This window comes from Amblyraja radiata, chromosome 3 (assembly GCF_010909765.2).
Source record: "Amblyraja radiata isolate CabotCenter1 chromosome 3, sAmbRad1.1.pri, whole genome shotgun sequence".
In the NCBI taxonomy this organism is placed as follows: domain Eukaryota; kingdom Metazoa; phylum Chordata; class Chondrichthyes; order Rajiformes; family Rajidae; genus Amblyraja; species Amblyraja radiata.
Window position 1 is genome coordinate 80299047 of NC_045958.1, and position 8643 is coordinate 80307689.

An 8643-nucleotide genomic window follows, 5' to 3' on the forward strand; every position below is an offset into this window, starting at 1 on the left:
GTTCCGGTTCTCTCTCCGTACCTTCATACCCCTGAATGCAGCTTGAATAGCTAGGGTTGCTCTTTGGATGGCAATTTCCCTTTTCCTTTGACTTCTTTTCCTTTGCCTTTTCCCTTTGGCTTTTTCCCTCTGCACTTGACCTTCGTCACTTGGCACTTGACTTGTGTCCCTTTGCACTTGACCGTGGTCCTTTTGCACTTGACCGTGGTCCTTTTGCACTTGACCGTGGTCCTTTTGCACTTGACCTTTGTTCATTTGCACTTGACCTTGGTCATTTTGCACTTGACCTTTGTCCTCTTGCACTTGACCTTTGTCCTCTTGCACTTGACCTTTGTCCTTTTGCACTTGACCTTTGTCCCTTTGCACTTGACCTTTGTCCTTTTGCACTTGACCTTTGTCCCTTTGCACTTAACCTTTGTCCTTTTGCACGACCTTTGTCCTTTTGCACTTGACCTTTGTCCTTTTGCACTTGACCTTGGTCCCTTTGCACTTGACCTTTGTCCTTTGAGGGACTCCCTGCCCTCTTTAGTGCAGGCTCCTTGCCTCTGGATGGGAGGTTTTGGCGAGAAATGAGCCATTAATACCTCCTTACACTCCTCGTACGTTTTATCCGTGGGCGCTGCTGGCAGCAGTAACGTATGGAAGGTGTGATAATTCTCTCTTCCTAAGCCTAATATTAACCATGCTCTCTTCCTCTCCTCAGTAGTGATATCATTAGAAATGAACGAAGCCTCCAAGACTTCATTCCATTTCTCAAAATTGCACCCAGATTCTAACTGGGGCCCCTTTCCCATCCTTTGAAAAGCCATGCTACCTGTTGCTATCCAGGTGCCCTATTCTGGTGCTCCTGTACAGACAAAACACTGATTACCTCAAGATAAGAAAACACATATCTCCTGTACAGCCAAAACACTGACTTCTGCCCTGGATAACACAGTTCTGTATTAATTAGCTTTAGCGACAATCACTGTCTCTTACTTAATCTTATAATAATAGATTTATACTATTAACCAACATTTCCTGTTAATAGGCAAACTTCAACATTTTAAACATATTCCTAATGCATTACATTATGTGACCAATGCATTACACATCCAACAGTCCTGCTTTTACTGTGACAATGCATTACAGTTTTATTGTGAAGGATTTCACTGCTCCAGCTTGCAGCCTGTGGATTCTGGTGCATCCTCGACCTCCACTGCTGCTTTAGCTGGCTCCCCCCGGGCTTCACTGTTACCCTTAAACACCGCTGGCCACTCCGGACCTCCGATGCTGCTGCTGGCTCTCGCTGTCTCCACCGGCTGGCTGTTGCTGCTTTGCTGGCCTGCTTGCCTGCTGACCTTCTTCTCCACCACTGCTCCGCCGACTTGCCTGCCCGCTGTCTCCACAGCCCTCCCGGCTGCTACTGGACCCGCTGCACGGCTCGTCGCTGGCTCCCGTGGTCACCCTGCGGAAGGTGAAGATGAGTCGCTGCTCGTTTCTGCTGCTGGTCCCCGCTGCTCCAAGCGTCGGGATTGTGCCTCTCAGCTTTCTCAGCTTTCTCCACTTTCGGCCGTCCCTTACGACCGAGCTTTCACGGCTCTTGGCTTTTCTCCGCTTCTCTCGCGGGCCTGTCCGCTTTTCTGCTCACGGTCGGGTTGACTGCTCCCGACCGGGCCTTCTCTACCTTCTCTCCCCACCGGGCTGACTGTTCCCGGTTGGGCTGAAGACTCAGCCTCTGTCGGTGGCTCTCTGGACCTGTCCGTGACCTACATGGTACTAGGCCCTCACCTGACGTCTGGGGCTGCTACTGGGGCTGGTCGTGGGCTACACGGTCCTCTTGTCGGTGGCTTCTCCAGACCTGTCCGTGGCCTTCACGGTACTAGGCCCCCACCTGACGTCTGTGGCTGCTGCTTGGGCCTAGCTGTGGGCTGCACAGCCCTGGATACATTCCAGGTAAGCTGACACTGTAGCTCCTAGATTCCAGCTGGGCTCGGTGAGCCTTACTGCCCCTGCTTGTTTTCCTAGCTCTTCCCTGAGCTATTGCTTCCCGTTCCTACCTTTTTTTCTTTTTGGCGCCAATTCAAAACCATTCAGCTTTGTGCTGTTCCACTTTGTTTCCCAATACTACTTCTATTTTTAAACTTGTTTTTGATTCTTCTTGCTGGCCTTGTTCTTATCTTCGTTCTTTTATCCTCGTAGCCAATTGTTGTGTATTTGGATGCTTAGAACAGACTTGAATAAGGCTCGGACACGGGAGTAATCTTACAAGCTTCTTTATTGCAGGACGTCACCTTGAGTCTCCCCCTGCACATGCGTACTTGCACAAGATATCACAAGACACTAATCACATATGCTAATTATCACATACCTAACAAATTCTATCGTGTGTTGTGTTCTTTTTTATTCGTATGGCTGTATGGTAACTCAAATCTCACTGTACCAATTGGTGCATGTGACAATAAATGTAAACTTTAATTAGCACAGGGCTATCTTTTGTGAAACAGCACTGTTATAATCATCAGTTTCAGTTTTGTGGGTAGAGAAGTAAATATTGTCCAGGACATTAAGGAGTACATGCTTATGGTAGTGCCATGTAGCTCTACTACATCCACCTGAAGAGGAATCACTGTTCACATTTTAATAAAAACACAACCCCTTCTACAGTGCACCATTCTCTCTGTTCCACACTGGAGTGTCGGTCACAGCTTTTGTTATTCAAATCTATGGATTAGTTCTATAAACTGACAATCTTTTGAAATAGTAATTAGAAACGGGAATAGTCCCCGAGGATTGGCGTACTACGCATGTTGTTCCATTGTTTAAAAAGGGTTCTAAGAGTAAACCTAACAATTATAGGCCTGTTAGTTTGACTTCAGTGGTGGGCAAATTAATGGAAAAGATACTTAGAGATAATATATATAAGCATCTGGATAAACAGGGTCTGATTAGGAACAGTCAGCATGGATTTGTGCCTGGAAGGTCATGTTTGACTAATCTTCTTGAATTTTTTGAAGAGGTTACTAGGGAAATTGATGAGGGTAAAGCAGTGGATGTTGTCTATATGGACTTTAGTAAGGCCTTTGACAAGGTTCCTCATGGAAGGTTGGTTAAGAAGGTTCAACTGTTGGGTATAAATGCAGGAGTAGCAAGATGGATTCAACAGTGGCTGAATGGGAGAAGCCAGAGGGTAATGGTGGATGGTTGTTTGTCGGGTTGGAGGCAGGTGACTAGTGGGGTGCCTCAGGGATCGGTGTTGGGTCCTTTGTTGTTTATCATGTACATCAATGATCTGGATGAAGGTGTGGTAAATTGGATTAGTAAGTATGCAGATGATACCAAGATAGGGGGTGTTGTGGATAATGAAGAGGATTTCCAAAGTCTACAGAGTGATTTAGGCCATTTGGAAGAATGGGCTGAAAGATGGCAGATGGAGTTTAATGCTGATAAATGTGAGGTGCTACACCTTGGCAGGACAAATCAAAATAGGACGTACATGGTAAATGGTAGGGAATTGAAGAATACAGTTGAACAGAGGGATCTGGGAATAACCGTGCATAGTTCCTTGAAGGTGGAATCTCATATAAATAGGGTGGTAAACAAAGCTTTTGGTATGCTAGCCTTTATAAATCAGAGCATTGAGTAGAGAAGCTGGGATGTAATGTTAAAATTGTACAAGGCATTGGTGAGACCAAATCTGGAGTATGGTGTACAATTTTGGTCGCCCAATTATAGGAAGGATGTCAACAAAATAGAGAGAGTACAGAGGAGATTTACTAGAATGTTGCCTGGGTTTCAACAACTAAGTTACAGAGAAAGGTTGAATAAGTTAGGTCTTTATTCTCTGGAGCGCAGAAGGTTAAGGGGGGACTTGATAGAGGTCTTTAAAATGATGAGAGGGATAGACAGAGTTGATGTGGGTCAGCTTTTCCCTTTGAGAATAGGGAAGATTCAAACAAGAGGACATGACTTCAGAATTAAGGGACAGAAGTTTAGGGGTAACATGAGGGGGAACTTCTTTACTCAGAGAGTGGTAGCGGTGTGGAATGAGCTTCCAGTGGAAGTGGTGGAGGCAGGTTCGTTGGTATCATTTAAAAATAAATTGGATAGGCATATGGATGAGAAGGGAATGGAGGGTTATGGTATGAGTGCAGGCAGGTGGGACTAAGGGAAAAAAGTTGTTCGGCACGGACTTGTAGGGCCGAGATGGCCTGTTTCTGTGCTGTAATTGTTATATGGTTATATGGTTATATGGTTAATAGGAGAAGAATTGTCAACCCAACCACAATAAAACACTGGGCAGTAACTTGGTACACAAAAATGCTGGAGAAACTCAGCGGGTGCAGCAGCATCTATGGAGCGAAGGAAATAGGTGACGTTTCGGGCCGAAACCCTTCTTCAGACAGATTGATTTGTATGTCAAAAGGTTGAAATATTATATAAAAGTCTATGGTAGACAAAAATGCTGGAGCAAATCAGCGGGTGAGGCAGCATCTATGGAGCAGAGGAATAGGTGACGTTTTGGGTCGAGACCCTTCTTCAGACTGATGTGGGGGTGAGGTGGGGGGGGGGTGAGGGGTGAGTGGGGGAAAGAAGAAAGAAAGGGGCGGAGACAGTAGGCTGTGGGAGAGCTGGGAAGGGGAGGGGAAGGATTGAGAAAGCAAGGACTACCTGAAATTGGAGGTCAATGTTCATGTAAACTACCCAAGCAAAATATGAGGTGCTGCTCCTCCAATTTGCGGTGGGCCTCACTCTGGCCATGGAGGAGGTACAGGACAGAAAGGTCAGATTCAGAATGGGTGGGGGAGTTGAAGTGCTGAGCCACCGGGAGATCAGGTTGGTTAATGCCGACTGAGTGGAGATTTTGGGCGAAGCGATCGCCAAGCCTGCGCTTGTTCTCACCGATGTAGAGCCGATGACACCTAGAACAGCAGATGCAATAGATGAGGTTGGAGGAGGTGCAGGTGAACCTCTGCCTCACCTGGAAAGACTGCTTGGGTCCTTGGATGGAGTCGATGGGGGAGGTAAAGCGACAAGTGCAGCATTTCCTGCGGTTGCAAGGGAAAGTGCCAGGGGAGGGGGTGGTTTGGGTGAGACAGGATGAATTGACGCTGGAGTTACGGAGAGAGCGATCTCTACAGAAAGCCGAAAGGGGAGGAGATGGGAAGATGTGGCCAGTGGTGGGATCCCGTTGGAGGTGGCAAAAATCTTGGAGGATTATCTGTTGTATGTGACGGCTGGTGAGGTGGAAGGTGAGGACAAGGGGGACTCTGTCCTTGTTACGAGTGGGGAGATGGGGAGTGAGAGCGGAGCTACGGGATATAGAGGAGACCCTTGTGAGAGTCTCACTTATAATCGAAGAGGGAACCACGGTTCCCAAAAGACTGAGGACATCTCCGATGCAAATTTCTTATACAAAGATTTATGTTCATTTACTTGAATGGATTGATTGTTTCAAAACTATGTAATTGGACAATGAATTCAAGTTAGTTTATTGTCATATGCACCAGGCTGCATTGAAATTTCTTGTTAATATGAAGCTCATAGAATAAATAGTATACATGGAATTTGACGAGGTAAAAACTAGAAGGAATGGTGCTATGGTGAGGAAATATGGACGGTTAAAGGGAAGGTCAAGGTGAATAGGTAGGATACCAAAATGAATGATGATAATCAGAGCAGGTCAGGAAGGGGCAGAGTAGCCTCTTCTGTAGTTTCTTTATGCTCTGGTATTTTATTTAATTCACATGTTTAATCAATAATATTTTATTATTAATGTTTAATGTTTGTGTCATTCGTAACTGTCGCCGTATGTTGGCACTTGCGGGCGGAGCACCAAGGCAAATTCCTTGTATGTGAATACTTGGCCAATAAACGTATTAATTCATGTCTTTAACTTGAATTGGCTGCATTCAGGACATGGGGAACTTTTTCAAGTCATGTCATTTTTGATGAATGCAAATATTGACTTGCTTTCTGACACGGGTTAGATACTGGAGGGTCAGTACTATTAGTCAAAAGATAAACTGGGCTTGTTTGCTTCCCTTTTCTGCAACATCAGTACAAATCCAATTGCAAACTGCATTGCACTTCTGCAATTTGTCCCAAATCATAATTCATCACCTATCCATTCAGTTTGCCATATTCCTGGCTGTATTTTCATTGAGCCATATGTAGCGATGAGCTCCGTCTGCTACTAATGCAGCCGATGCACTTAGTAGTAGTAAAATATTATCTGGAAATGGCAAGAACATTCTATTCTGAGCACTAATTTTCAACTCTACAAGGTAGACACTACCCAACCCACTTGTAAATCTTCTTCTGGCTAGTCTTACACTGGTTATCAAATCTGTTGTTTTTTTCCAGACAAACAGATGAGTGATATTAGATTAACCTCTCTGTCAACTATGATCTATCCGGTGCATGCCACTGAAGGTGTTTGTGGCGATAATCAAATGCACTTCAGCAGCATATGCTTTAGGACCAGATGCACAGTGGTGCAGCAGTAGAGTTACTGTCTTGCAGCGCATGCAGCGCCTGAGACCCGGGTTCTATCCCCACTATGGGTGCTGTCTGTACGGAGTTTCATCTTCATGTCCTCACATTTCTGCTGAGGTTTTGGCTTCCAGTACTAGTGCCAGTCTAAACCTGCTCTGGGTGTGGATCGCCCATAGCACTGTAGGAGTTATTCCAGGGCACCTCTGGAACTGATTTGAGAGCCACTGGAATCGCATCATCATCCAGTTGGACACAAAGTACTCAGTAGAGTAACTCAGTGGGTCAGGTCAGGACGTGAAACGTCGCCCATCCATGTTCTTCAGACCACTACTTTGTGTCTTCTTTTGTAAACCAGCATCACAGTTCCTTGTGTCTACATCATCAAGTTGAAATCTAAAATGCTTGTTCCAATTTAGGCATTGCTTTTGTGCGGTCTTTTGTGCAGTTCTGGTCGTCCCATTACAGGAAAGATGTGAAGGCTTTGGAGAGATTGCAGTTGAGGTTTAACAGAATACTGCCTGGATATTAACTATAAGGGGAGGTTGGACAAACTTGGATTATTTTCGGTGGAACATCGGACGTTGAGGGAAGAACAGATAGAAGTAACTACAATTCTGAGAGGCATAGATATTGTCGACACAGAACATTTTTCCTAGGGTGGAAATCTAAAAGTCTAGATGGTAAAATCTAAAAGATTAGATGGCGTAATTTAAGGTCAGAGGGAGAATGTTTAAAGGCGATATACAGGGCAAGTTTTTTTTACACACGGTGGGTGTGTAAAGAATGGTAGGTAGCTGGAATTACCTGCCAGGGATGGTGGTGGAGGCAGATATAATAGTGCCATTTAAGAATCTTTTAGATAAGTACATGGATATGCAGGGAATGAAGGGATGTGGATCACATGTAGGTAGAGGAGATTAACTTGATATCATATCCAGCACAGACATTGCGGGCTAAAGGATCTGTTCCTGTGCAGTATGAATTCAGATCCTGAAATGTCACCTGTTCCTTTTCTCCATAGATGCTGCCTCACCCGCAGTCACTCCAGTATTCTACGTCTATCTTCTGTATTTTTCCATGTTCAATGTTCTATCTAGTCATTACAGTAGGGTTACCAACAGAATGGTCAGTTGTGCTGTTATTATCATTAGATTGGCCAAAGTTATCCAAAGATCAATGCCAGAAAGCAATTTACTGTATGTGCTCAGAATTAGATGGTCATCCTCAGCCTCACCGGCTGTCAAAGCCACTGCACAAGTGCACCTGACTGTTTGCATTGGAATGGCTCCACTGTAATGGGGAGGTGACTGGTGAGTCCTTTCAGTGAATTTGTAATCACGAGCAAAGTGGCAGTGTTCAACGCTTGTCTGAAAAAAGTATTATTTTGAAGATTAAATGACCTTCAGGGTATGGATTTTCCCTTTTCCCTCTTGGTGTGAAATCAGATGTCAGACATCTGGAATGTAGGTTTCCAGAAACAACTATCTCATCTTGCAAGGTGAGTAATCAATCAAATTGAGGAATTTGCATGTAGTTCAGAAACCATGAATTTAAAAAAAAAAGTTTAAAAAACTTTTTAATTGTTTTAAATATTTTACAGAACGAAAATTAAAAATTGGGAACTACATGAAGTTGAAATATAACAAAAAGCTTAAAAGATTAAGTCACAGTGCTCGCTTCGGCAGCACATATACTAAAATTGGAACGATACAGAGAAGATTAGCATGGCCCCTGCACAAGGATGACACGCAAATTCGTGAAGCGTTCCATATTTAAAAAAAATTAAATTAAATTAAAAAAAAAAAAAAAAAGATTAAGTCACAATAATTGGAATTTAGAAAATTAATTTTTCCCGAACAAGAGGATGTACAACAGTAATTGTGACTTAGTACACTGTTAAAAACGTAATTGTAGCGCATTCAACAAGGCAACATTTTAAATTGTTTCATAGTGTGCGTACAGCTTGTATTGTTGATATCCATATTGACTTTCTAATTATGTTGTTAGCTAAACGCAAAGTGCTGGAGGAACTCGACGAGTCAGGCAACATCTGATGAGGGAATGGATAGATGATGTCTCAGGTCAGGATGATTTTCAGACTGACTGTAGTCGAGAGGAGAGCTTAAAAAGAGTAGCAAGAGTGGGATAAAGGCTGGCAAGTGATGG

The 8643-nt window shown here is 44.1% G+C and overlaps 1 non-coding gene across 1 annotated transcript; it reads left to right on the forward strand.

Annotated features, from left to right (window-relative positions):
- Positions 1 to 8146: 8146 nt before the first annotated feature.
- LOC116971668 lies at positions 8147 to 8253 on the forward strand. Its single transcript, XR_004411547.1, has one exon. It is a non-coding gene; the product is annotated as a U6 spliceosomal RNA (small nuclear RNA).
- Positions 8254 to 8643: the final 390 nt, after the last annotated feature.